General features: G+C 40.5%; 5 non-coding genes across 5 annotated transcripts; 3 read left to right on the top strand and 2 right to left on the bottom strand.

Moving 5' to 3' along the window:
- Positions 1-11143: 11143 nt before the first annotated feature.
- On the bottom strand, positions 11144-11216 carry Trnaa-agc (transfer RNA alanine (anticodon AGC)). The gene has a single exon. It is a non-coding gene; the product is annotated as a tRNA-Ala (tRNA).
- Positions 11217-11536: 320 nt separating this feature from the next.
- On the top strand, positions 11537-11608 carry Trnad-guc (transfer RNA aspartic acid (anticodon GUC)). Its single transcript has one exon. It is a non-coding gene; the product is annotated as a tRNA-Asp (tRNA).
- Positions 11609-12631: 1023 nt separating this feature from the next.
- Positions 12632-12703, top strand: Trnap-ugg (transfer RNA proline (anticodon UGG)). The gene has a single exon. It is a non-coding gene; the product is annotated as a tRNA-Pro (tRNA).
- A 920-nt stretch (positions 12704-13623) lies between these two features.
- Positions 13624-13696, bottom strand: Trnaa-agc (transfer RNA alanine (anticodon AGC)). The gene has a single exon. It is a non-coding gene; the product is annotated as a tRNA-Ala (tRNA).
- A 320-nt stretch (positions 13697-14016) lies between these two features.
- Trnad-guc (transfer RNA aspartic acid (anticodon GUC)) lies at positions 14017-14088 on the top strand. The gene has a single exon. It is a non-coding gene; the product is annotated as a tRNA-Asp (tRNA).
- Positions 14089-14986: the final 898 nt, after the last annotated feature.

Raw genomic sequence — 14986 nt, 5'->3', positions numbered from 1 at the left:
TGTGTGCCCATTCGCACCTTTCCCCCTTGGGAATCCCATTCATATTTTATACATATATTTATCCAGCTACTACCATTTATTTCTTTAGTGTGTATTGCCTAATTAAGTTAGAAAGAAAGAAGTTATTAATAAACAAACAAATGACGTAAAAAATAAATTTAATGAACACACAATGGTGTGTGATGTTCCATCTTCCTAAATCAATGTATATTATTAATTAACACTGTTGGAATCAACATTAAATTTGGTTGGGACACATTAGTTATTAATTAAATACTGGCTCGATTACTGATACGGTAATACCGGTATTATTCATGTACTATATTATCCCTTTCACCCCTAAACAGGCCAAACTTAGTATTTTAGTCATCAATAGGGAACCCCCAGGAGTCAATGGGTTAATTAACAGACTAAAAACAATTAAGATCAATGGATGATGTAACTAAGAATACTGTTTTGGTTCCGTTAAATGAAAGTTCTTGAAATTTTTAAGGTAGTGTATCTTGAGAGTGTTTGCACATGAGATAAATGCAGTGAACCAGGTTGGCCTCAGACACAGATACACAACATAGAGGTGGCGCGGATGGTGTTAAATTTCTGTCGACGTGTCTGTTGAGATAAGATGTTCTTTAAAAGGACTGAGGACATCTCATAACTCTAAACGATCACTGAAAGAAAATGAATGAAATGACATACTTCCTTCCAGCGCTGGCATTCAAGTTGGATAAATCGAAGCCTGCGAGCTCGAGGGATATTTTTCGCAACCACGTTAAATAGTAATAGTTCTGGAAGTCACTGGGTTCTGTGTGCCATTTTGTCCAACGAGAAGTCTCTCATAGTACATGTGCAAAGAAATGCCCCAGCAACAAAATGGGTATGATTGTGACATCTTCACCAGTCTGTATGCTAGATGTATAGCCACAGGATACCCAATGGTAGTCCACGACAACATACATACTAACTCTCAGAACTAGATCTTTACCAGAGAAAGCTACATGTATCCTCACTCCAAGGTCCAACAATTAAACCAGGGGAGTACTATGCAGTGGCATTTGTGCAAAGATGCTACTTTGGTAGAGTTTTGGAAGTGAATGAAAGTTCAGTGACACTTAAATTCTTGCACCATGTGGGAGCTGAAACCTTCCCTTAGCCATGGCACAATGACGTGCTACAAGTCTGTAAGTCATGCATTTTCTTTGGCCCTGTTACAGTCCCTGTGTCCCTATCAGTAGTGCATTCAAGGATCCTGAACTACAGTATTTCAAAAGTTATTTAAGGCCATGGATAGAAGTAAAAAGGCATAGACACAATTTCTGTCTGTATAACATTTCAAACTTTGCAAGCAATGACTTGAAAGTTTGTGCTTAAACTCAACAGCTGAAACTAAGCAGATTTAGCTTTTTTGAAAGCTAAAGCATCTTAGAGGCTAGTTTCTTAAGGCATTTTTGTTGAATTATCAAAATAATATTAATATCAATTTCAGTGCTAGAATTGTTACCTCTGTCTGTGACGTTGCGTCTGTGACAAAGTTTGCATTGCTCTGGCTCCAAACAAAAGGGCTATTCTGATCCTTTCATTTAAAAAGGGAGAACCCTGGTTATGGCTTACTCTTGTATGTCTTGGCTTCAGAGTACTCTTCCATCAATTCAATTTCGACCTTCACTGGATACAGACTGAACTATTTGTGGCCACTGGAAACAAATGTAATCAAAATATAGCCAATGAACTATGGCTGTTTCCATGCGTACGGTTAACATCCCAAAGCCAAGGCGATTTAAAGTCGTGTTCACGATCAGAATAAATAATGCTGGCCCAGCTATGTAACAAAAGCACGTCATCTTGCATCCTGACCAAACAGGCCACGCTTGGTCCAAAATAAAAACTTCTAGACACAAGCGATCGCGAGCAAATCATCTCGTATGCATGTGCTTTGCGATGATGTAATTTGTTTTCGCCCAACCAAAAACTCTCACTCCAGGCTGCATTGACACTGCATTCTCTTTTTTGTCGAATGCAATCAGAGTTAAAAACCAGTTCAAAGAAAACCCCAAAACGTCGAAAACAACGTAAGAAGCCACAAAAGAGAACAAGCATGACGTAGCAGATCAACACAAAAACGAGGCCTAAAGCCCCTGAAAAAACCGAGAGGGGCGGCCAATTTGCAGTCTTCACAAAAAATCGCGATTTCTCGCGCCTGCAAAACGAAATTAGGATGCGTTCTCTTGTTCCTCGAGAACGCAATTAATACCATATTTCCATCTGTGAACTAATTTGAAAAAATGGAATTTTCTCTAGTTTCATGTGGAATTGCCCTATATCCAAAAGAGTACAGCTAATTGTTATTTAATTCCAGTTGAGAACAAAAATTCAAGTTTCATTCCTGAAAAATGGAAAAACCGATTAAACCACTCTTTAAAAGTACATATCCACTTGAAATAACGCATCCGAAAAAATAACAAACGGTTTAGTGCCCAAGGAAAGAATTTGTGGCATAACTTCTTCCACCAAGTTTGAGCTATTAGTGGTATTCTCTTTTGTTGTTCTCTTTCACTCTCCTTTCGTTTCTGTTCTAGTCATAGGTCCTCCTGGCATCGTGCAACCTTTTCAGAGCTTCTAAAGATATGGCAAAATAGCAATACAGAGGAAAAGCAGCTCTAAACAAATTAAAAATAGACACTCGGCTTTAAGTTTATCTCCCTCTGATGCTTGACTTGGATAACTGCATAGCCACCAGCGTGGACCATAGCTATCATGATATGTCAAACTGGATTGAAACCAGCAAAAATGTAACAAGAAAACATTTTCCAAAACATTTTCCACCTGAGCATGAAAAGAGTTGATTGTGTAAAAACTATAGTTGACGTAGTATGGCCATGTAGCTATGTCGAGCCGCAGAAAGCCCGCGAAAAATGAAGCCTCCTTTATGTTTAGGTGAGTTAACCTGGGTTAAGCCTGTGATCCAACCGAAAACCAGTACCTGGTCAGCAGTTAACTTAAAAAAAAAAAACAGCTGACCTTGATGAGCTCTGAACTTGAGCCCACGATATGGTCACCTGATACTGGTCAGTGGATACCTTGCTTTGACAGGTGTCAATTGACCATAACATGGATGTCCAATTATCAAAGATATATACTGTAAACTTGCATGATACTGGTCACAATGGCATACATGGAGGGGTGGACGTACGGACGGTCGGTCGATGACATCATGGCTATAAAACCAAAATTTCTCTCATCGATGGGTTACCATATTTTCAGAACTATGGTGCTCCGCAATCGTGCCTTTGGCGCGTGGAGCTCCGCTTATATGGAAAAGACCAAATCAATGGTTACTGTAAATAAGGCAAGAAAAAGAATTCAGTCAGGAAGATGGCCATGTGGATGCTGTGGAAGACGAATGGGAGCCAACTCTGTATTGTGTACGGCGTGTAATGAATGGTGTCATCAATGATGTTCAGGTTTCAAAACTCTGCGAGGGGTTGAGAACTTTGTATGTCCAACGTGTGCGAAGGACGCGGAGGATGGTGATGATGAGGAGGGTGTGTTGACAGAAAAAGTGGTCATACTGTGATCAATAAGCGAGCAATGAAGGGGGATGGGAATTGCTTTGCATTGAGGAAGTTCTTTGAAAACAGCTATGCAAATTTATTTGTGATGTCAACACAGTATCAAACCCATTCCCCTTCACTCTTCATTGATCGATCAAAGTATCACCACTTTTCCCGTCTTTCAAAGCCAATAAAAATGTCAAATTTCAATTAAAAGGTCCTAAAAACAACACAATGAATTTGGGATGATTTCGGGGGAATTACATGTAATAAAGGGGAAATGTGATTTGAGGTGATAGCCACTTTAATAATCCTATTTCAAATTTCATAATTTTTTACTGTTTTTTATCGCATTGGCTGATTTTAATACTTACTGACAAATTACTTACGTCAAAATATTAAAGATAATGCTTAAGACTGAATGACCCCCGGGCCAGCCAGGGATATAATACATGTATGTGGGGGAATACAAGGAGATGGATAGCATTCTTTGCCTGAGGGTGGGGGAAAATCACAACATTTTTTTACAATCAAAGATTAGGGGTGGGGGGAATTCAGAAGTTTGTAAAGGAAGTCAAGGGATCTTCTGCCGAGAGACACCCCACCCAGAGGACTTTGTCTTGCAAGAGTCCCAGAGCCCCCCTCCTCTCCTCCCCCTCTCAAGTTTGTTTAAAGATAAGACCTTGAATATAGCGAAAAAAATCCAAATTCAGTTAGTTTCATATCAAGCATTCCTATAGCAGATGGAGAACAACAATGTACCAGGACACAGACTTAAGGCCTGGTCAAACGCTCACAACATTTAAGCGCAACATCTTGCAGCATTGTTGCATGATGTCGCGACGTATGTTGAAGCGGCTGGCCAAACGTACGCGACATTTCCAACATTTTCAATGCAACATGCTGATGTTTAGGTACTCCAGGCTCCTGACGCACAAGAAGTGGACCTAGCACGCATGCCCTAGTGCAACAATGTTGCATGAACGTGGCCAAATGAGTACAACATCATGCAAAATCGAAAATGTTGCAGAGAAATTTGCCCATTTTCAAATTTGATCCAACATCATCCAACATGTTGCAACATATCGCAACAGGGTGGCCAAACATATGCAACATGTTGTGCCCAACAATGTTGCACAATGTTGCGTTTAAATGTTGGGAGCGTTTGGCCAGGCCTTTACTGTCAGAATTAAGATTATCCCATGTGTCGCAAAGAGAAAAAACATAATATCTGTAGAAAGAACCCGTATACTTTGGCGTGTGAGCATCCTCAGCCATAGAAAGTATTCTGTATGGGTCCCATACGAATAACCATTGGGTACAAAATTAGGTGTCACTAAAAAGCTTACATGAAACAATGTCTCGAAAAGCCACATAAACTGATAAAACTTTCTCTTATTTCTCACATCTAATGGCAGTCCATTACAAATCCTCAGAGTTTTCACCGAAAATACCCACGCCTTGTCCCACAGAGACTTTCTGTTTCACCAGCTAGTGTGCGTGTTGCAAGCTCTGAAAGCCGTAAGATACATATAATTGGATCACAATGCAAACTGGAGCAATGAGATATAACAACCGAAAACGGTTTCAATCATTAATAGCAGTAAATGTTTAACAAAAGTATTTTAAAATCAGTTGTAATTCAAGCTTACGACTCCACTGAGGATCAGTGACAAAAGGACGACAACATTCCGTCACTGTTATTAAAATCTTGCGCTGCCAGGAAACATTCTGTTGCCCCTTGAAGTATTTTTTGAGGTCCCTAAATCTTGTTCATTGCAAGAAATGTTTTCCTCGGAATTATGTTTTGATACGTCACACGATTACGAAGACCCGTTAAGTAAAACGAACAAATGAACGAGTGACTCATAAAAAACTGAAAATATTGAGACAAACAAAACCTCTTTTTAATAGACGAATCCATGAAAAAAGCTGGTAACTTACTTTTATGAGGGAGTGTAAGAGCCAGGGAACGTCTGCAAGCGTAACTCGGCAACATTTTTCACCATAAGGCATATTATAAACTCCAGTAATTATCGACGGTTCTTTTACAACCTCGTTCCCAGGGTCTTCTCGGCTTTCAATATGGCGGCGGGTCTTGAGAAGACCCTGGCACACAGCAGATCACGTGATCAAGATTTGTCCATCGAGGCCATGGACAAATATGCAAATTTTTTCAAAATGGCGGCAAAGAATAAGGTGAGAGAAATCTGGGTACGACAACTGCCAACAAACAAAATGGAGTACGAAGGGGAAACCCAAAGCTGTAAACTTTGCTTTAAGAAACCAAAAATACGGATGGATGAATGCACGAGCAACGAGAATGCGGTAGATGACAGAGAAATCTTGCTTTTCTTTTCATTTCATGTTATTTTAAACCAATGCAATTTTATAGACGGCTATTATTTCTCGAGGCTGTGATTTTTAAACAGTTTGGAAACAGCCATTGCACACAGTTTCACCCGTAGCATCACAGACATTTGATTACCTTAAAATCCAGTGAGCTAACGTTTAATGAAAGCCCTGGTTCTAGCTATTTAGTCACGGAGGTGTGTTCGCTGTCTTCCGTAACGCATAGTTTATATTGCATGTTTATTTTCAATCAATTAAACCTAATTATCATTAATTTTTCATACACTTGAATGATTATCTGATTTCTTATCGGTGTATATGAGCCTTCTGACAACGACTTTCCCCAGTATACATTGACCCAAAGCTATTTTCCTAAAAGGAAGTATTATTATACCACATATATATCTGTGGTACTTCATTTTCACATTGAAACCATTAGATTGTTGTATTGTGGTTTTATCTCTCATCTCATCGATTGACTGCAAGTATTGTCATGTCAGTCTAAAATCAGTATTTTAATTGTCTTCTGATTGCCAACAGGGAACCACAGCATGTTTAGTGCCCACATTCTGATTCTTACAACTTGTTATAATTTGTAAATATATTTTGTGGTAAAGTTGACATAATCAAGCACATGTACATTGTTGAACATGCTATTCCATAGGATTAGCAATCTGCTTCTTGCACTTTTCAAGCTATGAAAAGATCTTTTCCACGTCTTGTCCTACCAGTGAAGACAATGTGATGTCTTGGAATGCTGCTCATGAAATCTGAAAAAAGGGCACAATTTGTGCAAGTCCTAAACATAAGCATCTCATCATCTTTAGCAGTTCTTGTCAAATGAGCCCAGGGTTAGGGGTGGATCTTTGCTGTTTTATCAAACTGGCTTTTAATCTGCTGTTTTGGAGGCAGTGACAATGGCATGGTTTGTTTTATTTGCCTCCATTCCTTAAACTACATTTTTGTTTCATTTCATTTACTCAGAAACGAATTGTATCTATTTAGACTTCAGGGTGAACTATCATACAATGAAGTAGAGTGATCATTCAAAACAGAGTTTGTAATTGAACATCTGAACATCTATGAGACGTAAAAACAACCTTGTGAACATGTGAACCTGAAGTATAGCAAATCATAATTCTGACAAGTATGAAAGTGAACGAAATGGGTCATAAATATGAAGTTTTCACTATCTGAATGATTTTCGGTTATATTAAAGGGATGTATTGTTGAAAAATCCAAAGCTATCTCTCTTCATGGTAATAAGTAATGTAAACAGTCTTCCCACTGGTGAGTTGTAGTACCGGTAGTACATTGGGTTTTCCAGGAACCAGTTATTATTTTAAAGCTAGTACTGGTAACTTCCTAGGTTCACATGTACCACAAGTAATGGAAGATTCACAGAAAATGGAATTTGAAATTTTATGCTGTGGCATTTCAAGGAAAATTAGGTATTTGTAGACAAGTATCATTATGTTCTTCTCTTTAATGGTTAATATTCCTTGACAGGCTTCTAACCGTTCAGATAGTTTGCGTCCACATTTTTGTCCTTCTTTGTTGAGAGTTTCAATAGACAAAGGGAAATATATATGACCGACCAAATGACCCACACTACAGTATTTTATCTTTTCTCCTGCCCTTACCATTCCAGAAACAAAACACTATTTATTTTTGTGAAATAGTTTCTTGTTGCTGGTGAAGTTGCAAATTTCCTGTGCTTTGTCACCTTCAATTTTATTTCCCAATCCCCCTGTCCAGTCCGCAATCTTCCCCCACATCACTCGATGTACCACATCTTCAGACAGTACTTAAAATGCCACAACTTGAGCAATGCTAGAGAATATTTTCAAAGCATGTTTTGAAAACGAATAATTCAACTTAAATTATTGGAGTACAAGAAAATTCACAGGAGTGTGATGCTAAAAAAAGTAATGTGTACAAAATTAAAGAATACTGTTTAATATACATATTTATATTTTTAAATCAGAAGAAGCAAAAATTGAAGTCGTTAGCAAATTGACAGGTCAATAAGACTATAAGGATAAGCCTTAAAATTATTTTCAAGAATAATAATTATTGTTAAGACTTCACAATCTTAAATAACTCTCTTGGAAAATTACAAGATGACATGCATTTTGTTTGGGGTGAGGAGATTAATATTTTTAATTAATGAAAGTAAAAGGCAACGATGAAAACCGACCGAGCTAGATCTCTCTGTGCACCACTAGCTGAAGAGTGTGGAAGGGATGGAAAAGAATATGGATTACTGCAGCTGCAGGTCTATTGAAATAAAACACAGGTCACATTCCACAGGTGAGTGTACATGTCACCGTGCTGCAGACAAATAAACAACACCAAAAGTGTCTGCTAGCGCTAATCACTCAACAAAAATGTTGTTTCAGGTCTCGGGGAAACTTTTGGCTTAGTTGTTGATTATTGGAGCAGCGACCTCTAGTCTTGACCTGTATTTAACAGACCCGCCTTCGTTGCAGCTGTCACACGAGTCGACAGAACCACACACAACTGCTAAATCAACCACATCAATAATCTATGAACCCTGTTGCACAATTTTATAATTTGTAACAATCTGACATGGTGCAAACACTGAACAACAGTAACAATACTCGCGTCAAGGAATTACAATTGTGAGACGCCAAAATGAACCAAGACGTAAAGGTACGTACGAAATAAAATCACTTAATTACCGTTTCGTCTTTCAAACACCATTATATCCTTCTATATTATACAGCGATCGCTATGCCAGAGGTCGTGAAAAGCCAACGTAGTTTTAATTGGAATCGAGGCCTGATGTAGATCATCGTACAACGTGAAAAAACGGTGAATTATTTTTGACTGTTATGCTTGTTAATTTGCAGCTGCTTCTTACGGAACAGCTACAATTTCTTCTTCTGACTCTTCTGGCTCTCCTTACTAGCCGCCATCTTTCTTTCGACATTAAACCAATCAGAGTTCATGTGAGAAAAGCACCAATCAGCGATATTTTTAGTTCACTGTGTGCCAGGGTCTTCTCAAGACCCGCCGCCATATTGAAAGCCGAGAAGACCCTGGGAACGAGGTTGGTTCTTTTAATACGGCCACTCCGGCCACTGTAATCACTCTATAAGTACTTCGAGTAAGCCTACATATAGTGTACCAGTATTAAAATGAAACAAAAACGACTTTGGTATATTCCTACCTTCTTCAACCACTTTGCTTGCTTGAGGTGTTACATCGCTTTGCTTTCTTACAATACAATACAGAACATAATAAAGCATTGGCAAATTTGATCACGCATGCAGAATCCGGGCATTGATCCCGGTACCTCCTGCAGGCAAAGCGGGCGCTCCACCATTTAAGCAAATTCCCCATTGCAACTTCCTTCACTTCCAGGATCACTAAAGATCGCCATGACACCTCTGCTAGTAATTCATGCACCTCATTTCGCGAGTCCAACCTTCCAATTTTAAATCCGGCAGACAAGAAACGGTACTAGAAGGAGCAAAGATTTAAAACCACACTTGCGTAAGTCATGTGCCTAAATGACCGACCGCATCTCTTACACATTGGCATCCAGTGTTCCAAAGATGGCGGTTCCCTGATTTCATCATAAATATTTTTCAGCCCATGTTCGCGATTAGTGTATCCCACTCAACACTCCTACTAACCCTTGTCCACATACCGTGTTTTTCCTCGGTAGTATAGTGGATAGTATCCCCGCCTGTCACGCGGGAGACCGGGGAGAGAGGATGATTTTGACTTGTGCGACTAGTCCCTGCCCTTCAAACCAAAGGATCTCCAATCATGCAAGGCTGCTGGCTCAAGTTTGCCAAAGGCACAGTGCTTCTTACTGCAGGTTGTGTTTTCAGCATTTTCAGTCTCCACACAATGTACATGTGCTACCATTATCTGGAAAAACACCTTACAATTAGCCGAAAATAACATGTCAAAAGAATTCTTTATAAATGATTCATATCTCTATACGTTAAATGCATCAAACTAATGATTCTTGATTAAGTCAAAACTTGCATGAAAATTTACTTGCATTCCGCTAAACGCGTTTTGAAATCACAAACCAAACCATTCGTTGAGACCGCCTGATCCATTAGCTCAGTTGGTGGAGCGTGGTGCTGATAATGACAAGGTCGTCAGTTCGAGCCTCACATGGACCAAGGCCCTCGCTTATTTACTTTCCTTTCTCATGGCGTGTGACAGTAAAATGCGTCCCTGTAAGACCACTACAGTACCGTCGTCGGCCTGTTGGTCTAGTGGCATGATTCTCGCTTTGGGTGCGAGAGGTCCCGGGTTCAACTTCCGGACAGCCCCTCCCATGCTGCATTTTACCAATCATGCCTAGCTGGCAGTATTCGGAGCTTTCACTCTTAGCGAAAATGGCTTTCAGCCAACTCATTCAATGTGTTTGCCATTAGAAGCTGAAAATTCTAAGTGTTGGTATAACATCAGCAGAGGCCCATCCTTGGTTAACCCAAACCGCGATCTCCATCTGTTTAAACATTTCTTCTTGATGACGCAAAAAGGCTCACGGGTTTTCGCTACTCACTTCCAAGCACTTTCTTACACGTGGGCTTGAAGGATAGCCGCACGCAACATGGACCCTGTAAGAAATTGCATGCTTTATTTTCGGCAAATATTAATGAAGGCCTTCAGCATATTTTTCAAAAAGATCTCTTGTCCGTCTTGTTTGGTTCCTCCGTCATTCAGCCTTCAAAGAAGGTCAATTTGGCTACAAGTCAAGAATGTGCACACTATTGACAACTTTCCATATATTAAACTTCAGCTTGCTAGTGAGGCTTACAGGACACAAACAACAGAAATGAATAAACATGTTCATTCACTTTCCTTTCCTTGTGTCCTCTAGGCCTCGCTGCCAATCTGAATTTTAATATAAAGAAAGTGGTCTATTCCATCACCACTGCCATCTATTGAGACTCACAGTAGGCAAGTGATTTTTAGCTCCAAGACACCGAAGCGCTAGCCCATTCATTTACTTGAAAAACAAATGTCATGACGCGGAAAACAGGTGGTTTGTCACCGTGCCACACTGGAAGATGAGCCATACACTGATACTTAGGCACCAATGGGACCTGAAGCCATGCCTTCCCTTTTACAAGGCAAGCGCTCTGACCAAGTTTGTTGTTCACAAGACCCGCATGGTTGTGCCATGACGAAGAAAAAGTCAACTTCAGATTGTTTGAGCTCGGAACATTGGCAGATTTGATCACCCGTGGAGAATCCGGGCATTGATCCCGGTACCTCCCGCATGCTAAGCGGGCGCTCTACCATTTGAGCTAATTCCCCAATGCAACTTCCTTCACTTAGAGGATCACTGAAGATCGCCATGACACATCTGCTAGTAATCCATGCTCCTCATTTCGCGAGTCCAACCTTCCAATTTTGATTCCGGCAGACAAGAAACGCTACTAGAAGGAGCAAAGATTTAAAACCACACTTGCGTAAGTTATGTGCCTAAATGACCGACCGCATCTCTTACACATTGGCATCCAGTGTGCCAAATATGGTGGTTCCGTGATTTCATCATAAATATTTTTCGGCGCATGTTCGCGATTAGTGTATCCCACTCAACACTCCTACTAAGCCTTGTCCAAATACCGTGTTTTTCCTCGGTAGTATAGTGGATAGTATCCCCGCCTGTCACGCGGGAGACCGGGGTTCGATTCCCCGCCGGGGAGAGAGGATGATTTTGACTTGTGCGACTAGTCCCTGCCCTTCAAAGCAAAGGATCTCCAATCATGCAAGGCTGCTGGCTCAAGATTGCCAAGGGCTCAGGGCTTCTCACTGCAGGTTGTGTTTTCAGCATTTTCAGTCTCCACACAATGTACATGTGCTACCATTATCTGGAGAAAGACCTTACAATAGGCCACTTCGGAAAATACCATAATACTCTTTGTTTGTCTCCCCAAATTTTACCAAAGCATTGTTTCTAGTTTCTCTTGGGACTTACAATGGTCCGAAGAGAAAACGAAAACAATGCGTATGTAAAATTTTGGGGGACAAACAAAGAGTATTATGGTATTTTCCGAAATGGCCTATTAGCCGATATCAAAAATACCATAATACTCTTTGTTTGTCCATCCAAAATTTTGCATAAGCATTGATCTTATCTTCTCTTGGGACTTACAACGGTCCAAAGAAAAACTGGAAACAATGCTTATGCAAAAATTTGGAGGAATAAAGAAATAGTATTATGGTATTTTTCATATCGGCTAATAGGCTCATCAATTTCTAAACATTGGTGCATTGTCAGCATCTTGAGAGTTTACAAATCCTCTGTGTATAGCTATACTCACCATTACGTCACCTATTGTCATTTATGTGCCACCCAGAGACCTATTGCCGGTCAAAAGAACGGGGTTTTTTTGTTCAGGGCTATGTAAAATTGAAATGTCAAAAGAATTGTTTAGAAATAATTCATATCTCTATACGTGAAATGTATCCAACTAATGATTCTTGATTAAGTCAAAACTTGCATGAAAATTTACTTGCATTCCGCTGGACGCGTTTTGAAATCACAAACCACACCATTTGTTGAGTCCGCCTGATCCATTAGCTCAGTTGGTGGAGCGTGGTGCTGATAAGGACAAGGTCGTGAGTTCGAGCCTCACATGGACCAAGGCCCTCGCTTATTTACTTTTCTTTCTCATGGCGTGTGACAGTAAAATGCGTCCCTGTAAGACCACTACAGTACCGTCATCGGCCTGTTGGTCTAGTGGCATGATTCTCGCTTTGGGTGCGAGAGGTCCCGGGTTCAACTCCCGGACAGGCCCTCCCATGCTACATTTTACCAATCACGCCTAGCTGGCAGTATTCGGAGCTTTCACTCTTCGCGAAAATGGCTTTCAGCCAACTCATTCAATGTGTTTGCCATTAGAAGCTGAAAATTTTAAGTGTTGGTATAACATCGGCAGAGGCCCATCGTTGGTTAACCCAAACCGCGATCTCCATCTGTTTAAACATTTCTTCTTGATGACGCAAAAAGGCTCACGGGTTTTCGCTACTCACTTCCAAGCACTTTCTTACACGTGGGCTTGAAGGATAGCCGCACGCAACATGGACCCTGTAAGAAATTGCATGCTTTATTTTCGGCAAATATTAATGAAGGCCTTCAGCATATTTTTCAAAAAGATCTCTTGTCCGTCTTGTTTGGTTCCTCCGTCATTCAGCCTTCAAAGAAGGTCAATTTGGCTACAAGTCAAGAATGTGCACACTATTGACAACTTTCCATATATTAAACTTCAGCTTGCTAGTGAGGCTTACAGGACACAAACAACAGAAATGAATAAACATGTTCATTCACTTTCCTTTCCTTGTGTCCTCTAGGCCTCGCTGCCAATCTGAATTTTAATATAAAGAAAGTGGTCTATTCCATCACCACTGCCATCTATTGAGACTCACAGTAGGCAAGTGATTTTTAGCTCCAAGACACCGAAGCGCTAGCCCATTCATTTACTTGAAAAACAAATGTCATGACGCGGAAAACAGGTGGTTTGTCACCGTGCCACACTGGAAGATGAGCCATACACTGATACTTAGGCACCAATGGGACCTGAAGCCATGCCTTCCCTTTTACAAGGCAAGCGCTCTGACCAAGTTTGTTGTTCACAAGACCCGCATGGTTGTGCCATGACGAAGAAAAAGTCAACTTCAGATTGTTTGAGCTCGGAACATTGGCAGATTTGATCACCCGTGGAGAATCCGGGCATTGATCCCGGTACCTCCCGCATGCTAAGCGGGCGCTCTACCATTTGAGCTAATTCCCCAATGCAACTTCCTTCACTTAGAGGATCACTGAAGATCGCCATGACACATCTGCTAGTAATCCATGCTCCTCATTTCGCGAGTCCAACCTTCCAATTTTGATTCCGGCAGACAAGAAACGCTACTAGAAGAAGCAAAGATTTAAAACCACACTTGCGTAAGTTATGTGCCTAAATGACCGACCGCATCTCTTACACATTGGCATCCAGTGTGCCAAATATGGTGGTTCCGTGATTTCATCATAAATATTTTTCGGCGCATGTTCGCGATTAGTGTATCCCACTCAACACTCCTACTAAGCCTTGTCCAAATACCGTGTTTTTCCTCGGTAGTATAGTGGATAGTATCCCCGCCTGTCACGCGGGAGACCGGGGTTCGATTCCCCGCCGGGGAGAGAGGATGATTTTGACTTGTGCGACTAGTCCCTGCCCTTCAAAGCAAAGGATCTCCAATCATGCAAGGCTGCTGGCTCAAGATTGCCAAGGGCTCAGGGCTTCTCACTGCAGGTTGTGTTTTCAGCATTTTCAGTCTCCACACAATGTACATGTGCTACCATTATCTGGAGAAAGACCTTACAATAGGCCACTTCGGAAAATACCATAATACTCTTTGTTTGTCTCCCCAAATTTTACCAAAGCATTGTTTCTAGTTTCTCTTGGGACTTACAATGGTCCGAAGAGAAAACGAAAACAATGCGTATGTAAAATTTTGGGGGACAAACAAAGAGTATTATGGTATTTTCCGAAATGGCCTATTAGCCGATATCAAAAATACCATAATACTCTTTGTTTGTCCATCCAAAATTTTGCATAAGCATTGATCTTATCTTCTCTTGGGACTTACAACGGTCCAAAGAAAAACTGGAAACAATGCTTATGCAAAAATTTGGAGGAATAAAGAAATAGTATTATGGTATTTTTCATATCGGCTAATAGGCTCATCAATTTCTAAACATTGGTGCATTGTCAGCATCTTGAGAGTTTACAAATCCTCTGTGTATAGCCATACTCACCATTACGTCACCTATTGTCATTTATGTGCCACCCAGAGACCTATTGCCGGTCAAAAGAACGGGGTTTTTTTGTTCAGGGCTATGTAAAATTGAAATGTCAAAAGAATTGTTTAGAAATAATTCATATCTCTATACGTGAAATGTATCCAACTAATGATTCTTGATTAAGTCAAAACTTGCATGAAAATTTACTTGCATTCCGCTGGACGCGTTTTGAAATCACAAACCACACCATTTGTTGAGTCCGCCTGATCCATTAGCTCAGTTGGTGGAGCGTGGT

The sequence above is a fragment of the Montipora foliosa genome, chromosome 11 (assembly GCF_036669935.1).
Source record: "Montipora foliosa isolate CH-2021 chromosome 11, ASM3666993v2, whole genome shotgun sequence".
NCBI classification, from domain to species: domain Eukaryota; kingdom Metazoa; phylum Cnidaria; class Anthozoa; order Scleractinia; family Acroporidae; genus Montipora; species Montipora foliosa.
Note: the sequence above shows the minus strand (reverse complement) of the source record. Positions and strands in the feature narration are given on the sequence as shown.